This window comes from Typopeltis vanoorti, chromosome 9 (genome assembly GCF_054136105.1).
Source record: "Typopeltis vanoorti isolate ZY-2024b chromosome 9, IOZ_Tvanoo_1.0, whole genome shotgun sequence".
In the NCBI taxonomy this organism is placed as follows: domain Eukaryota; kingdom Metazoa; phylum Arthropoda; class Arachnida; order Uropygi; family Thelyphonidae; genus Typopeltis; species Typopeltis vanoorti.
The window spans coordinates 128,041,751-128,060,736 of record NC_143557.1 but is presented as its reverse complement, the minus strand read 5'-3'; the positions used below and the strand labels follow the sequence as shown (position 1 = coordinate 128,060,736).

Sequence of the window (18,986 nt, the reverse complement as noted above, 5' to 3'; positions counted from 1 at the left end):
TAGGCTACAAGAAACCTTGATAAGGCCACACCTGGATTATTGTGTGCAGATTTGGTCTCCTGGATTCAAGGGGATAAAGAAGCTATGAAGAAGATGCAAAGAAGAGTAACAAAGACTATATATCTGATTATGGGATTTAGATTATAAGGACAGATCATGGGTATGTGAATTACAGACTCTAGTTAACAGGAGAAAGAGGGATGATACGATGATAGAAATCTATAAACTTCTGAATGGGAGTTATAGGATATTGTCTGATGAAATTTTTCGTTTTATATGAAAATAGGAAGAGAACACAGGGCATCCATGGAAGTTGTTTTTTTGCAGTCAAGAAAGGAGGTAAGTGCTAGGTTTTTCTCTCACAGAGAAGTGAGTGAGTGGAATAGCTTGCCTTTAGGGATAGTGAGTGCATCTATTATTATTATTATTCAGGCCTCCATGGAGTCAAAAGACTCATCGTGGGAGGTCCTTTCTAAGAAACACATCTATCAAGGTAGGTCACTCCTAGGAAACACAAAGTCTATCATACGACTCCTTAAACGTATTTACCGTTCTCGATCTTACCACTCCATCAGGCAATGCATTCCATGGTTCAACTACCCTCCATGCAAAGAAACCACTCCTCACCCTCTTTCTCACAGTTTCCTTTCGTAACTTCCAGGGATGGCCCCTTGTCATGACTCCTCCCCGCTGTTCAACCAAGCGAAGGAACTCCCCAGTGTCAATCCTGTAACCACCTCTCAACAGTTTAAAAGTCTCTATCATATTGCCTCTCCTTCTTCTATCCACCAAGCTCTGCTGTCCACACTCTCTCAGCCGATCCTCATAACTAACATTGTACAGTCCTGACACCATCTTTGTTATCTGCCTTTGTATCCTTTCCACAGTTAATTTATAATCCTGGTTATAAATTTATAATTTATAACCCTTCAAATCCTAGGGACCAGATCTGAGAACAATAGTCTAAGTGTGGTCTGATCAGAGTCTTATACAATGGAATGATAACCATTTTATCTCTGCAGGTCAATGTCCTTCTCATTATTGCAGCAATCCTCTGTGTTACCTTCACTACCTTTGCAATATGTCCCCTAAATTTCAGTTCTCTATCAATCATCAACCCCAGATCTCTTGTCTCTCCTACTTCCTCCAGTTTAACCTCCTCCCATAGAGTATGCAGTGTCCCACCGATGTGTCCCAAACCTCAAGACCTTACATTTTGCTGCATTAAACTGACACCCCCATTCATTTGCCCATCTGTCTAGCTTAAATCAAGGCCTAATACTCCCAGAGATATGGAAAACCCTAATCAGAGCCTTAAAAACGGAAGAAATGAACTTTAATACAAACTACAGAAGGTTCCTCAGCAACAGCTAGCTGATCTTGTACACGCGATACGTGTTTCACTCACGTTCGATACTATTTTATTTGTAATTATTCTAGTCAGTTTTTATTCTTGTCAGTTTTGCAGTTACGCATAATTGTGAGAGTGTTTAAACCTATATGTAAGTGCCCTGAAGAAGCCAACAGATAAGTGTGGCGAAACTAGTTGGTTCAGTTAATTAATAAAATTGATCAACACTTGATCGGTTAACCAAATATTATTATTTACTAATTTATGATCAAGAAATCAACCTTCATGATAAAGCTTTCATATTTAAGTAATTCTAAATATTTGTCATTTAACTAAACAAGGAAATAAAGTAGTAATATAAAGTAAACTGCAAATCAAATAATATGAAAGCAATGCACATCTATAAAGACCACTGTTTCAAGACACATGGCTGATATTAGAAGAAAATCATGCAATGATTGTGTTATAAATAAAAAGAAACTTCATATTATGAAAACCATTTATATGATGGTTAGAGATGTTGATGTTCTTTCAACAGCACAACTATTTAAAAATGGAACAGTAACTGGGATATGATGAAATACACCGTCTGGACAGAATATTCCCCATGTTTTAAAATCTTCAAAGTCAAAACCACACAATCACTTTTGCCAATTGTAGGCAATGTGGCCACCTTGGTTATGGATAGCCCATAAAATACTTCGATATGATGACTAACTATTGTTTTGAAAGCAGCAATCTGCTAACATCAGCAGATTAGTATATCACATAACCATCAGCATGCCTCATGCAGAGCACTTTATTTACAGGATGGGACCAATCATCAAAAAGATCAGCTTAATTTGGGATTCAGAGGAACAATTATGTAATAACAGATTTCTCCATCATCAAAATGGCAGTGATGGAACAAAGCCTAGTAATAGATCACATAGCTGTAGACTGGAATCTCAATAGAAAAATTAGCAAATTTTAGCATGCTTTACCAGATTTCCAAAAATTAGAAATTATTATCATTATTATTATGTAACACCTCCAAGGAGTCCAAACACTCATTGAGGGAGGGATTTAATTGGATTCGGTAGAGCTGGAACATTAGGGATGTCAGTTTATTTTTATGAATGATTTTGGTTTTCCTAAACAAATGCTCAAGCTTTACATAAGATCAGTTTAAAAAAATTCCGAAAAGCATTCATAGAGCTTTCTTTCCTACTAATTTATCCTTATTTAATATACTGCAGCACATCTGAAATAATAAATTACCAATGCACAGTTTTTTAAAATCAAATTTAATTCCAAATTTCATCCGGGAATGATATTTATCCATAGAAAATCAAAAAAAAAAAAAAAAAAATTGCAAAATTTATTTTGGAACCAGTTACACACCCATTTAATTTTATAATGAATATTTTAAAATTAAAATTGTTTAATTTTAATTTTAAAACATACTGTTTAATTAATACAGTATGTTTGTATTAAATATACTAAGTGGAGAATTTTAAGAGTGACTGATCTGTTCTCTGATTTTTTTTCTTATTTATGTGCAGAGAAACTTCATATCATTAAACAATTATTTATAAATTAATACATAGGAATAGCAATTTAATAAAGGAACAAGCAGCTGTGGCGGAACTACTGTAACATGAGGTGGTATTATGTAAAAGCTTTTGAGGGGAGAGATAGCGAAGTTTGAAATGCCTAATAAAAAGTACTGAAAGGCCAGTATCTAGTGTAAGTTTCTTCTGTATGCAGTGGGGGGGGGGATAACAACCATAGTTCCACCAGCAACAAGCACAATATGTTATCTAAATTATTATAGGAAGAATATTCAGAGTAGAAGGATTTTTTCCTTATTTCTTATAGATGTTCATTCCAATCACTCACAAACCTTGTGAGTCATTGGAATGACTCACACTCCAGTAGCTGCATGAATCACTATTGTAGTCCATACTGGTTTCTGTCGAGCTTATAAAATTGTGCAGGAAGGTGATGATTTTTCAATATACCTTTCTGAGTAAGTTCAGATGTTAGATGAACTGTTTTATTCATATAAGCTAGAACTGTGGATTAGAGCATAAATTACATAATGGCAAATCTTTTAAATGAATTGTATGTAATATTAATTTTCTGTGGCATTTGCTATTCAATTTAAGAACTTTTGTTTTAATAATCTCTATTTTAAGATCAACTTTTTCAGCTGTTTTATACAATACTTCCAATTTTGCTTGAATATCAGTATACTGAGAATGACAAGCAGAGAGATTCTAAGAATAGCTTTGACATGGATTCCAGAAGGAAAAGAGGAACACCTAAACTAACTTGGTAGAGAATGACAGAAAAGAAAAGAAGAAGAAGAATGGCTGGTTGGAAAGCTGGAGAGAATAAGAATAAATGGCAAAAGATAGCAGTATCTGGAAGAAATGGATCTCAGCCTTATGTGCCATGGGAAGTTTAAGTAAGTAACAGTATGTAATTTAAGTAAGCAAGCATGAAATATTTGCATTTTATATAATTTATTTTATTCAAAATTGGTATGTGTACACACAAATATTGGAAAAGAATGAATACCATGGTGGTCAGTTGAGTCTGATAAAAAAAAAAAAAAAAAATCAACAACTTCTGAGGAAACAGATGAACTAAAACTGTTTTCAGCAGCACTCACAGGACTGATGCAGCATAGGAAGTAGGTGATAAGGAAAACAAAAACTGTTTGTCAGATCTGTTTGAGAAAGAACAATATGAAGAAAGGAGAATGAGGGCACACATTATTTGTGTCTGCAAAATTATCAGGACTAAAACAAAGTGCAGAAAGATTTGTAAAGAACTTCACAAGATGGCCAAAATCATATATATATATATATATATTTTTTTTTTTATGCTGCTCCCATTCTCGAAAGGTTATTTGCAAACCTATACTACATTATGTACAGGTTAAGGATTTTTTTTTTCTGGTTTTATCATTTTTATATTATTGTTATTATTAACATTTGACCTCCATGGAGTCAGACACTCATCCTGGGAGGTACACACAATGCTCATTCAACTGTGCTTTAAAGACAGTTGAACGAGACACACTAAATCACTGATTTAGTATGTCTACTCCCAACACATTCAGGCAATGCATTCCACTTACTAACCACTCTCCATGCAAAGAACCTTCTCCTCACTTCTCTGCTCACCCTCATTATACAGTTTCCAGCGATGGCCTCTTGTTCTACCCCCCCTCTCCCATTCTACGAAAAATCTCTTCCATGTCGACCAGATAACAACTCCTCACTAGCTTATATGTCTCAGTCATATCCCCCCACCCTCTTCCTCCTATTTATGAGCTTCTGCAACTTATATTCTCTCAATCTGTCCTCATACTCCACATTCCAAAGACCACTGACCACCTTTGTGAATCTTCTCTGGACCTTTTCCAACATATCCTCATCACCATGAATACCCAGCAAAACAAATCTGTACACAATATTCTATATGAGACATGATCAAGGCCTTATACAATGGCATCATAACCTCTCTATTTCTGCATGTCAGGGTCCTCCACATCATTGCCATTATCTGATGTGGTCTTTACAACTTGCGCAATGTGGCTCCTGAATTTCAGGTCCTTGTCCACCATCACTCCTAGATCTCTCATCTTCTCTACTTCCATTTAAGTTTCCCCCACCAAGTGTCTACTTTGCATCCCATTATTACTGAACAACAATGGCCCCAAAACTGACCCTTGCAGCACACCACCATTGACTTTTCTCTTTTGGGATACTGCACCTCCATATACAACTTTCTGATACTTATCCAACTGCCAGTCACTGATCCAACTCAGAAGTCTGTTATCCAATCGCATCTGTTTCAATTTATTTAAGAGCTTATCATGTGGTAGCCTATCAAAAGCCTTTACAAAATCTAAGTGCAAAATATGTTTTTTATATTTTTAATTTTTTTTTTTACATAGTCTGGATTCTAAACACTATTCTGAATATGGAGAGATTTCACCCCATAGAAATATTATTATTATTATTATTATTATTATTAAACAAGACCTCATGGAGTCAAAGACTCATCTAGGAGGTCCTTTTATCTCACACACATCTCATCATACTGGGTCTTAAACACATTCAAACTCCTTGCAGACACCACACTCTCAGGCAAGGCATTCCAATCATTCACAACTCTGCACGAAAAAAACCTGCCTCTCACTCCCCTACTCACACCCTCTTTATACAGTTTCCAGGGATGACCTCTGGTTCTCCCCTGATCTCCCACTATTCTCTGGAACTTCTCCACCATTGATCCTATAACAATCCCTTACCAACTTGTAGGTCTCTATCATATCTCCCCTCTTCCTTCTCTCCACTAGACTCTGCAAATTACATCTTTTCAATCTTTCCTCATACTCGACATTCCAGAGGTCAGAAACTACCTTAGTCAGTCGCCTTTGGACCCTTTCCAACATCTCTTCATCCTTCTGAAAACCAGGTGACCAAATCTGGGCACAATAGTCCATGTGTGGCCTAATCAAAGCCTTATACAATGGAACAAGAATCTCCCTACTTCTACACATCAGTGTCCTCCTCATCATTCCCAGAAGTCTTTGTGTTGTCTTCACAATTTTGGCGATGTGTCCCCTAAATTTTAGATCCTTATCCACTATCACTCCCAGATCTCTTATTTCCTCTACTTCCAACAATAGAGAGCAACAAATCTTGCTCTAGAGACCAAACATGAAACTTCATCAAGCCACTTCAGGTCTCCATTAGCAGGGTATTGGTCTCACACTGGGCAATGAAATGCATCTCCCACCTAAAAATATTGTTAATTTCATAATAAACATTATTGTTGCCTCAATAAACATTAGCTATTCAACAACTGATAGTATGCAAGAGATTCCACAACAGTAGATAATATGGAATAAGAGTTCTGAAAATGATCTCTATCGAAATGTATAAGTTGATGAGGGGATTTTTCCAGTTGAAATATAGAAGAGATTATTATTCATAGGATTAAGGGAAGCACAAAAGAAATAGAAGCCATTTATTTACATAACAGGATCATATTACAGATTACTACTAAATCATTCTTGTTACAAAGATTTCACAACACAGTGACCAATGGAAGAAGACTGGTAAATAAATAAATTAGTCATAAGGAAAGTATTCAAAATTTTTGTGAAAAAGTGCCAAAGGCTTTGTCTTTTTCTTCATGTAGCTTCCTCAGTGAGAGGGTGCAGTACCATGTCCTTCCAATTCTCTCTATTGGTGGCTTTCCTTTTTGTTTCTACATAGCCAGGTAATCCTGTCCATGATCTTATATCTTCAAGCCACGTCCTTCGTTTTTTGCCTCTTGATCCTTTTCCCATAATTTTTCCTTCTAAAACTTTTAGTATCCATCCTGCTGAACCTCTCAATACATGTCCCACCAATCTCATCTTTCTCTGGATCATTTCCTGTAATAAAGATCTGTGTTCTCATTCTCTGTAGGAATCTGTATTTGTCACATGTTCTGTCCATGAGATTTTCAGAGCTCTCCTGTAGCACCACATTTCAAAGGCCATTATCTTTGTCTTATTCTCTTCTTGAATATCCAGGTCTCACTTTCATATGTGAAAACTGGCCACACTAATGTTCTTAATATTCTTTTCTTTGTCTCGATACCCACAGAATTTATCTATTTAAATATCTTAACACTTAATAAGTAATTTGTGGATTTATGAGGAAGATGTGGTTCAGTGTTATTTTTACCAAACAAACCTGCTATTCTGATTATGGAGAGATTTTCATCCAATAGATTCAAAAATCATGGATGGCCATTGGCCATAATCTAAAATTAAAGCACGCCAATAGCTAGGTGGAACTACCTTAAAAGGCATCACACAATTCTGATAATGATATAGCCATGATATAATGATAAAGTATCAATTGCATGTTACAGTGGAAAGATGGATTCAGAACTTAATTAAAAAACCAACAAACAATCAGGAAAAATAGACATTAAATTCCAGCAATTAGGTCAGTCTAAAGAATAAAGAAAATGCATCCACATGTTTAATTTTCAAGAGTGAATGTGCATTGGTCTTGTATGTGCTGACAAAAACATAAGGTAGCATAAGCATAAACCATGCACCTCCATGTCTATGTCAGTGGCTCTGACATAGACATGGAGGATGGCAGAAAACCAGAAATCATCACATTTTACAATCAAACAAAATGTGAAATCAATATATCAAAATAAAACATGTTCATGTTATGTTTTGAGAAATTCTCGTTAATGTCCACTTTTTTTCACTTGGTGGATAAGTGAATAGTAGTCACTTTTTCCATCTTACTGGCTGTGGGTATAAATTCTCAAACTTGATGGGAATGATTGTGAATGTTTTTAAGTAGTAGATGATTTGCATTTTTCACGTGAAACCACTTCTTTCTCATCAGTTTCTAGAAAAACTTCCATGTTTGGTCTCTAGAATAAGATTCCCAAATTATTTAGCCCTTATCCCACTCACGGTACTAATAGGTTTGCTGACCTTCCATAGACGGGAATGTTATTTAAAAAAATATACAAAGAAATTGGGAGTTATGCCAAAAACAATAAAAAATATATGAATTCAAGGGTTCAGATATTTACAGTCAATTTCACTGGACGTCAGTGTTAAAAAGGATGCAATCAAAAATTGCTCAAACTAGCAAACTCTGAGGAAAACTTCTACTGGAAGTAAAATCTTTTGCAGCAACTCTCACTCCTGAATGAAGTAGGATTGGAAGAAGCTTTATTTACTGATGAGCAAAGAATAAAAGTATGAAGCAGTGGTGTTTTCTAAATGCAACGACTGGATATATATCCCAGATATACAAAAAAGTATCTGAAGTGTACATCATAGGGGTGAACCTGTTTTAACATTTCATTCAAATAAGATTATTTGAATGAAATGTTATGAGCTTTTTTTTTCATGTAATATGCATATTTTTTAATTAAATAGGTTAAAAAATAAACAAGATTCTACAAGACTAGAGTTTTGCATATTTTAAATTTTATTCACAGAAAAATCTTATTGAGTATATGCAATTGCTTTCTTCATTAAAATATAAACACACATTATTACAATGCTGGAAATACTTGTGCCACAATAAAACAGTCGAGCACAAATGTTAAATTCATTATGACTGTATTATAGTGTGATTCCTTTATAAAACCATCAAGCTTGACAAAATAAGAGATGGACAACAATAGTAGCTTATGCAACCACTTGGTCACTTTTAAAAGCCGACTACTGGAGTGCTAGTATACAGTTAATTTCTGAAATAGACCTGTTGAACCATTACAGAATACAGTTTTAATGGTAATGTTGAAATATTGATCCTATAATTACACATCAAATAAAATCACAAATATAAGGTACGTAATAGAAATCAGATACATTTCTTAAGTCCATTTATTTATTATTATTATTTTTTCATTGAGAAGGACAACAATATGCCTGTTTAATAACTGCTTTACATACATGCATATACAGAGACATAACTTGAAGGTCCATGTAGATGTTTCTTGCATTATAGCACGACAGTGTTTATCTACCAAACAGTAAACATGCACTTACAGGTCCTGCAATATTATATGCATCTAATTTTCAAGAGCTCATGAATTGATATCAGGGATTTCCAAATGAGAAGTGTGCAAAGCTTTTATTGTTATTTTTTTGACAAGTTAAGCCCCAAACCAGAAAATCTTGTATGAAATAACGACAACAGAAAAAAAGTTTCATTTATTTTTGCATTGTTATTCAAATATTTAGCTCGTCAGTCTCATACAGAGGCAGAGGGTTTTTTCTCCTAGAAACTTGGGTTTTTCATCCCTCGAAACAGAAAAACCAACCCTGTGAATACATCTACACACATAAATATTTACTGTAGGGCAAGGAAGGCAATGGGAAACCACCTTGTTCCATAATCATTATTCCCAAGTACAGTAGCAATATGCTACTGTACTAGGAATAATGATTTGTTTTGAAATGAGTGACATAAACAACACCATCCTCCAGTTGATTCTGTGGTCATTTTCTAGTTGAAAGGCAGGATATGAAGAAGACTATTAATGATTTACTTTAAGCAAGAACTGAAGTGAGAGAAATTATGTGATAATCTGATGGTAAAGATTTGTTGTCCTTCTTATGGGTTGCTTTCCAAGCTCTAGGATTGATATACTATTGGAATAGTATAGAGAATAAAAAAGGCAAAATAAAAGTCAACTCTGGAGCACAAACCTTCAGATAAGAAAAATGCCATCAGGACTGAAAATGCTGAAAAAAAAAAAGATTTTTTTTCAGCATCCAGTTTGGACAAGATTCTTTTTTTATTATGTGATGCCTCCAAGACTCATCGAGGAAGGGCACCTATTCTACAACTCTCCGTCTCCACCACTTAATCTACTACTACCATCATCTGCTCCAATGCCATCTACTGTCCTTCACCACTAGTATTTTTTGTCTGTAAATTGCGTATGTACTCAAGGCCGATTTGTCTGTATGTGGGATGAAAAACCAGAGTTTCCAGGACAAAAAAAACCTGCTACCACTGTATGAGATCAGCTAACTCACCTTCAATTGACAAAAAACCATATAAAGATTCTTCTTGTTATGACAAGAATCGAGCTTAGGCTTACCATTATCTGCACCAATGCCATCTACTGTCCTCCACCACTAGTATTTTTTGTCTGTAAATTGCGTGAGTACTCAAGGCCGATTTGTCTGTATGCAGGATTAAAAACCAGAGTTTCCAGGACAAAAAACCCTGCTACCACTGTATGAGATCAGCTAACTCACCTTCAATTGAAAAAAAAACCATATAATGATTCTTCTTGTTATGACAAGAATCAAGCGCAGGCGTTTTCCAATCGAAGGGCGAAATGTACTGTCGTTCTTCCAATTGCACTATGGAGTTGCTTCTGATATTTTAGTAATAAAAATCAAAGGATACATTGAATGTTGCTTGATTTCAGGGGTAGGAAAACATTTACCGAGATTATTAATGCAAGAACTGAAGAAAAAGTAATAGTTATTTTTTTTTCTGTAGATAACAATGCACAGAACTATTTCAAGTGCAAAAGTGGAAGAAGTAGGATGGACAAAAGTTACAGCTAGTAACACATTCAGGAACCAGAAAGTATGAATGCCATTTAAAAATTATGCAAGTTTCCTGCTTCTGCCCTTTTCAAAATCAGTTTTCATTGTGTTCATTTGTTTACAACTACTTTGAGTTTTAGTATAAACACAAAACTAAGATGGGGATTTTGATGAAAGCCAGTTGCAATACATTTTATTCTTTTCTTGTAAGGCCTTGGAGCATTTCACATTTCTTTGGGAACCACCTACTGTTTAGAAAAGGGAGCAAGAATTTTAAACAGAATGGGGAATGAATGTTTTCCTACCCATAAGAATTGTTTCACTGAGGCATTCAGTGAAAATGTTCAAAAGGCTAAAGAATAACCCATCCACTGAAATGAGGCATGAGAATCACAAAAATTATTCCACTTGGGATTCTTATGCTAGGCCACAAGTGACTGTTTGATTTATCACAAAACATTATGATGTGAATTGCCTGCACAACAAATATAGTATATATACTTAGGAAGTTATTTAGTGAAGAAAAATCAGAGAAAGATGAGGAAGAAGGGAAAACCATTTTAATAAATAAAATAAAATATATTGCAAATTTATTCCTAGCCATAACATTCTTAAAGTTTTTCTTGCTACCTCAAGTTTTATCATCATTGTGTCCAAATTGTGAAAGAAGCTACCCTTTCCTCATTCATGACAAAAATATAACATCAAGGAGGAGGAAAGTAAAAAGAATTCCATGCTTTTTGCTTGGAAGTAATTAATCTGCTTAGATTTGTTTTTAATTAAAAATTCTTTAGATGCAAAAATACCTCAGTTTTACATTAGATACAAATGGATATTGCAGTGTGGTGAATCCTAGAGAGGTGCCGCAATAGAAAAAAGGATGTGGTGGTTCCATTGTATAAGGCTCTGATCAAACCACATTTGAACTGCGGTGTTGATTTGGTCACCTGGATTTGAAGGGTAATAAAGAAGCTATAGAGAGGTTACAGAGGTAAGCATAAAAATATCATGATTGTGGAACATCGATGGGATAGATTGAAGTATGAAATCTTTAGTTTGTCACAGTCATATTACTACTCTGCTTTCTAGTTGAGAGGTATTTACAAGAATGAATGCTGGAGAGATTTTTTAAAGAGTACAGCCATCTCTAGAAGTTGCAAGGGAGTGAAAAATAGGTATTTATAGAAACAAAAATACACAGAAGTGTAGATGCATGGAGTGCATTTCCTGAGATGGTGATGATAGTGCAGAGTTTAAGGAATGTTATGATAGGCTCTGTGGTACCTAAGCAAAGGAGCCTAATGACTCTGTGGTCCTGTGATAATGATAATAATAATAGCTAAAATGCAGAATGTGAAACAAAAGTAGGTAACTGGTATACTTCTTACGTTATGACAGCTAATACAAGAATAGATGTCTCTGAGGATTAAAAAGACATGGATCTGCAGGGGGAAACTCATTTATAAGGGTGACTATTCTATTGAGGGGGAAACTAATTTTTATAGTGAATACAGTACAAAGCTTAATTTGTGGCAAGGCCATTTTTTACATGCAGTTTGGCTGGATAAGAACAGTGGCAGCCAGTGAAAAGTTTAAGTGGGGGTGCTGCATATACAAAATTTAAAAAAAAAAAAAAAATTGTTTTTTTCCTAATCAGTAACCAATTTGTTAATAAATAAATTTACATATTAAAAAATTGCTTTATTAAAAATATTTCACCCTCACCATGAACAAACACCAATAATAAAAGTTTCGTATCTCACAAAAATAACGTGCAAGCATACAATACACTGCCCAAATGAGCAGTGTCGGGAATGACTTGTAACGTGCAATCACAAGCGCAAACGAATATCGGCAAGATGGCTGCATTTGGCCAAATGCGATCATTCTGACAATGCGTTAGATCGATCGCATTGTCAGATTGCTTCGTGTAACTATAATTGAAAAATATAATTATTTTCATATTTTCAAAATTGACACTCATCATAATTCAGCCTCGTATCTATAATAAATAAATAATTATATGCTATTTTAACAAAATAAAATAAGATTTGCAAAATATAGTTCATCCTCACCACGAACACACACCAATAATAAAAGTTTTCATATCTCACAGAAATAATGCCTGCAAGCATATGATACACTGCTCAAACGAGCAGTGTCGGAATGACTTGTAACGTGCAAACGAATATTGGTGACTCTGGCTGCGATTGGTTGAACGTGATAATATCGACACTGCATTAGATCGCAGTGTATTTGTTTCGTAATCTAAAGTGTTAATTGAACAATTCCAATTATTAACTATTCAATCATTGTCAAAACATAAGCTGTAACCTTTAACATGTTGTATCGCATTTATATAATGTTGTAAGCATTGTTATTATTTATAAACACAAACAAATAAATTTTTCATTTTTTCCTTGGGGGTGCTGCAGTGTCGCAGTGCTTATGTACGGGCCACCACCGGATAAGAATCTTCATGTTTTCGTAGATGAAATCAAATTTTACCAAGTGATGACAGTGCAGAGTTTAAGGAATGTTATAGGCTCTGTTGTACCTTGGTATAAATTTCAGTCTAAATTAATGCTATTTAATTAATAAGCAGCATTATAGAATAACCATGGGAGGGCTGTATCATATTTTCTGTTTGGAATAATGGATACCTTAGTTATTGTTTCTGAGTACAAGTTCTGAATGTTATTATTGAAGTCCAGCTTGTTTTACTTACTGATAAAGATGCTACATAAGCACTGCTTTCTAGCATTTGATTTTTTTTTAACTAAAAGTTTGCACTTCTGAAACTAGTTTCTGTTCTAGTTTCAGCTTTGGTATTCAAATGTGTCGATCTCATTAAGAGTTTTTTTTTTTTAATAGCCATTCTTTATAGAGCAGACTACACACCACTTCAGTGTCAGTTTTTATAATCATCACTGTTATATTAAATATATATATGTATATACATTAGTTTACTCCCCGCTATGCAAACTGAGTATTTTTTCAGTCGTGGACTTTAAAATATAGTATTGTACTATGAAGACTAGGTTTTTTATCATAATTCAATACTGGAACAAATCGTTGTGCAGATTAACCCAAGGCAGCATTACAAAGCCAAAAAATGAAACTTTTTTTTTTTCATAAATACAAGTTTTTGTTATGCACTTAATTGGTAAAAAAGAAAGAATAATTAATCATAAAAATGTAGTTTATTTGGACAAATTTACAAAATTTATGTTTAAAAAAAAATTTAAAAAACTGCGGTCATTGCCTTTAGTATACAGATATCAAATCAGGTTTACAAAATAAACTGAGATTATTTATCTCACAAAAAATAAAAGTATCTCATATCATTCTTGTATGCATTTGTATTTTATGAATTTATTATTACAGAACTATGGCCATCTCTGGAAGTTATATAAGGCCAATGTGAGCAAGAGAGCAAGGGGAAGGTTCTTTGCTTAGAGAGTTGTGAGTGGAATGCACTTCCTTAGCGTTTCATTAGGTGTAGAAACAGTAAACAATTTGAAGTGCAATTTGTTGAGCATTATTTTTATTAGAGAACTTCCCACAGTAAGCCCAGTTGATCTATGGAGGTATTAATAATAATATAGGACCTCCAAAGGATTGATTATGGGAGACTCTCCATGTATAAACTCATTTATACTTTTAATTAAAGTGCTTACCAATCTCTCCACTTACTCATCTTCCAGTAATGTGACTATACTTCCTGAACCAGCCAGAGCTTACATTTTTATTTTTGCTATCCTCTCCCTACCACCCTCTGCTGCACTGCAGGATTTCAGATAATGTTGTTAAATCAGTCATCACATCTCTTTTAGAGAAAAATGTACTCCTTACTCAGTGTTTTAGTTATAAACTGAGGCAGCTAAGACTGAGGTGTCACTGTATCTATCAACAACTGAACACATTCTCAGGACAAAAATTGTCCTAAGAATATATACAATTTGGGCAGATACCAAGTTAACCCATCTTGCACGAAAATAGTAATCTTTAAATGAGACTGGATAATGTAAACCTTGCCTGTGATAGGCTAAAAAAATTCAAGTCTTACTGATAAGACTTGCATGCAATTTCTTTTCCAAGGAAATGATTCCCTTTCAATCAAACTACACTCTTTAATTTATTTTTAACAGTTTTTATAATTATCACTATTATATTAGATATGCATATACACTGGTTTACTCCCCACTATGCAAATCAAGTAAGGAGAAGTAATGCTAAGAAAACCTCCTTTGTCTGCTCTATATAAGTCTCTCATTGGTATAGAGGAGACAAGATAAAATATTGCTGAAATAAACAAAGACAATTATAGACGAAGATTGTTATTTTTAACAAATAACAAAAATTTGTTATTTCCAGTTTACTCGTGATAAAAGTTCACAGGTGGATAAGATGCATATATAGCAACCGACCAAATAATAGGTGCATATTTAGTTAGTTGCTTAATTTCAGTATGGGGATAGGGAAAGATAATGAAAGAATATGGAGAATGTAACCAGAATATCAGACTATCAAATGTAAGCTGCATGGGACTATTGAGAAATATGGAAGAATAATGTAAGGTGAGTAACTAAAATAATATCAGGGCATTGAATATAAGCTCAGTGAGTCTTTTGACTCCATGGTGGTGTGCTATAATAATGAGGTAAGGGTAAACTGACAGAAAAGTTAGTGAGAAACTATTTAAACAGATACAGAGGAGTATTTTAGTAGCAAATGTGTGGAGAGGGGAGGATTTCTTTTCCACACAAAATAATAAAAAAAAATATATATATATCATTATATATTTTGTTATTTTTAAATAGACTATTTTATTGTAAGACAAACATTTGAAATAAATACTATTATTAAAAATCTGGAATGAATTTAGTAATAAAATTAGAAATATTAAAAAGTTGAATATTTTTCAGTGAGCTGTACCCCCCCCCCCCCGACACTACATATGGGATTAACTTCCAGTATCAGAATACAATGAAAATGCAGAGTGGGGAGTTTAAACTGAATAGATGTGCAGAATCCTCAGATGAGTAGAAACGGTTATGTGTTGGCAGTTCATTTTGAGTTTTTGATAACAGTTTAACTTACAACACAAAACATTAATAAGAAAATAAATAATATGTTTATTTACTTAATTATTAATATTTTGCTGGTTTTCTACCCATCATCTTAAGAGCACCAGTTTGCATAATACACAAATAGCAACAATTAGTTAATAGTGGGAACAGTTTAAAATTAACAGCAACACAAAGAACTAAAGTCCTAATTGGTGCCATCTATTGTTCATCCCTTTTCCCTCCTTTGGCTAGTCAGAGAGCCAGGCACTCAACAAAGCCACACTCACTGGTTTGGCAAACATATGTGAATGATATGTTTGCCATTTGGCCACATGCTCGACACATTAGATACATTTTTAGTGGGAACATTCTAAAACCATTTTAAATAGCCAGCATTCTAAAATCCATTTCACAATGGAAAAAAAGGAATCAAATACTGCCCTTCCTACATACACTAGTTGTATACTTTCCAAATGTTATTTTTTTTTTTCCTCCTGATTTACAGAGAGCCTACACATACCAGAAATATTTGCACAAACAATCATCATTCAGCACAACAGTATGTTATGCTAAAAACAGTAACACAAAGTTATCTGTTCCAATGATACCGCTCTTACCACTGAACTCGCCTATTTTTGCCATGCATCCAATGGCTATAATCCCCAGAAAATTGAGAAGATACTAAATAGCCACCCAGCAAATCCCCTCCCTCACAAGACCAAAGCAAAACTGTTATTACTCTATACATTCAGGGCATACCTGAAAAGATATCCAGAGTGCTTAATAAATACCAGCTCCATATGACATTTTTATTATTATTATTATTAGACACCTCCAGGGAGTCCAAAGACTCATCGAGGGAGGGCACCTGCTCTACAGGTCTCTCTCTCCACCAACTGACCACAACTACACCAAAGCCATCTACCGACGACGACTAGTATTTCCACAGACAATCACAAACATCCATGCTCACGGCAGGATTCAAACCCACAGCCTTTTGGCTGGAGAGCGGATACGCTAACCACTCGGCCAGCCAGGCTGGCAAATTTAAACCATATATCAAACTGGCAGTCCCATCCATTCACCTAAGGACAAACTCTCTACTGTATCACATCAGGAGTATATGCAGTACCCTGTACTTGTGACAACAGATCTTTCTGTCCATAGTACGAGTGGGAAGAACTATTCACATCTGCCTCGGAAAATGTAAGAAATACATTTAGCACCATTATTATGATAAGTTGGGACTAGCAGACCATTGCCTTGGACACCTTTTCACTCAGGATTTGATGGAAGAAAACAAAAGTGGTACACAGACATCACTACATGTCAGAGAGAGAGAGAGACTGCTTTTGGGATCAGCAGCAGCTTTAGAGCATTTTTCAAACCACGAGTATGGCTGTATCAATTTACCAAAAATCTGGGCGAGTTATTTTAAGATTGAATTAATACTTGTCAACCTATCTCTGTATTTAACAATATTATGTATGATTAGGATTTTAATTTTTTATGTTATCCAGTTATCATTTTAAGCTGTTCCCACTATTAAGTAATTGCTGCTCTTTGCATATGTGGCAAACTGTTTATGATCTGAAGATGCTGGGAGAAAAATCAGCAAAATAGCAGCCAAGTAAATATATCACAATTAATTTTTTTATTAGCATCTTGTGTTGTGAATTAAACTGTCTACAAAAAAACATTAATAGATGTATAAGCAAGGAAAGGAACAAGAAGATTTGATTCTTTATAAGTCAAGCAGTAGTTAGTGATGCATTACTGGAGAAGGGGGGGGGGAAACAGATGGTAGTAGGCCCATTTATGTTGAGTGAATTTAACCTCTTATATTATGAATTGTTTTTTGTAAAGATATTATTATTATTATTATTATTATTTGACACTTCCAGGGAGTCCAAAGACATCGAGGGAGAGTGTGCCAAAATTATTATTTTGAATGTTTTAAAACTGAAATAGAAACATGTAGGTACTTTATGTTATTTTTTATTTTTTTGCAAATTAGAAATAAACTGTACATGAGAGTTTTGAATTAATCCTACCCAAAGAAGGGAATGCTTTCACCCCTCTAGGTCTCTTTCAATTATCCATTCAATTTCAATTTCAAACACATTTAAATGATCATTGTCATATTTTCATAGAATGCAAAGGAAAATAATTCTGTTTCATCACTAAACATGATCAATAGCATCAACATACATGATGACTGACTGTAGATAACGCTAGCCACTCTGTATAGATGCTAAGCAAAACTTGAAATACAGATAGATCACTAAAATTACTAGATAATGTATTCTAATTGTAAATAACACAGCTATCTCTGAATACAGTAAATATACATGTATATATATATAAATATATGCATGCTTCAGATTCTGAGCATATGTAATGCTTTACCTATTCTGTTGTTGGTAAAGTAAGTTTATTGTTATCTTTTATCTTGAATGGCAGTGTAGATCTAATGTACAGCATATTCAACTAATTACCAAACATAGTTTAGCCTTTTCTGGAAAAAAAAGATCACATTCAAGACTAGGATATCGTTACTAAATATATAGAAAAATGAAATAAAAGAAGAAGGAGAAAGCATTTCATATAAAAGGTTATTTGTTGAGAAATTGAAATATAATGGTACATGCATCAAAGCTTAATTTATTTGCACTGCTAAATGTTATGCAGTTATAATTGGAAGCCTATTTGAGGGTTGGCATAATGGCAAATTGGATTTTAATAATCACACAACTTGAGCACTGCTAAAGTATTGATACTACTGAAGAAAATAGGGGAGAGATAAGGGTCTTCAGCCTGATCACAGTTTGTTAAACTAATCATAGAGATGTAGCATAATGATTTTTATTTCTACAATTCGTATTATACAACTAAACTCCTGCAACTAAGAATGGCTTAATAAAACAAGCAGATTTTTTTTTTTGCATTAGCACTCCTAAAATTTCTTGCGAGAATCATCAGCTTATGAAAAAAATGCTGATTCTAGTCAGATGCTCTTGTTGGATGGTGTAATTTTAGAATTATATGTTATTAATGGGTGAAATGGTAAAACACTAATCTCTATATTTAGTATCATGAAACCAAAGGTTGAAGGTATCCAAAAGCTACTAATTCTAATTTACTTTTTTATGTAGTGCAAGAATTAAGACTTGCGTTTCTTGTTTGTTTAAAGAACCGATAATTGCATCACGTCATTCATTAACACAATCTGAGAAAGATTACCTTGCAATTGAAAATTTAAAAAAAAAAAAAAAAAAAGTTCCAATTAAATCATAACTTCCTAATTTGTGAAGTTGCATGAATCAGTTAACTCATCAACATATAAAGCACATTTTTGATGTTGGAAACTGCCATTACTTGGGATGCAGTATCAGTATTTTTTCTTCTTTTTTAATGGAGTCCTAGGCCTACAAAAGAAATAATACCTTGTAGG

The 18,986-nt window shown here is 34.1% G+C and overlaps 1 protein-coding gene across 1 annotated transcript in view; it reads right to left on the bottom strand.

The window, feature by feature from the left end:
- Nucleotides 1–17,514: 17,514 nt before the first annotated feature.
- LOC150103527 (low-density lipoprotein receptor class A domain-containing protein 4-like) overlaps nt 17,515–18,986 on the bottom strand; it is a 282,835-nt gene continuing 281,363 nt past the window's right edge. The window contains exon 5 of the transcript XR_016548852.1: nt 17,515–18,050. The gene's annotated coding sequence lies outside the window, so the exon portion shown is untranslated. The remainder of the gene's footprint in view (nt 18,051–18,986) is intronic.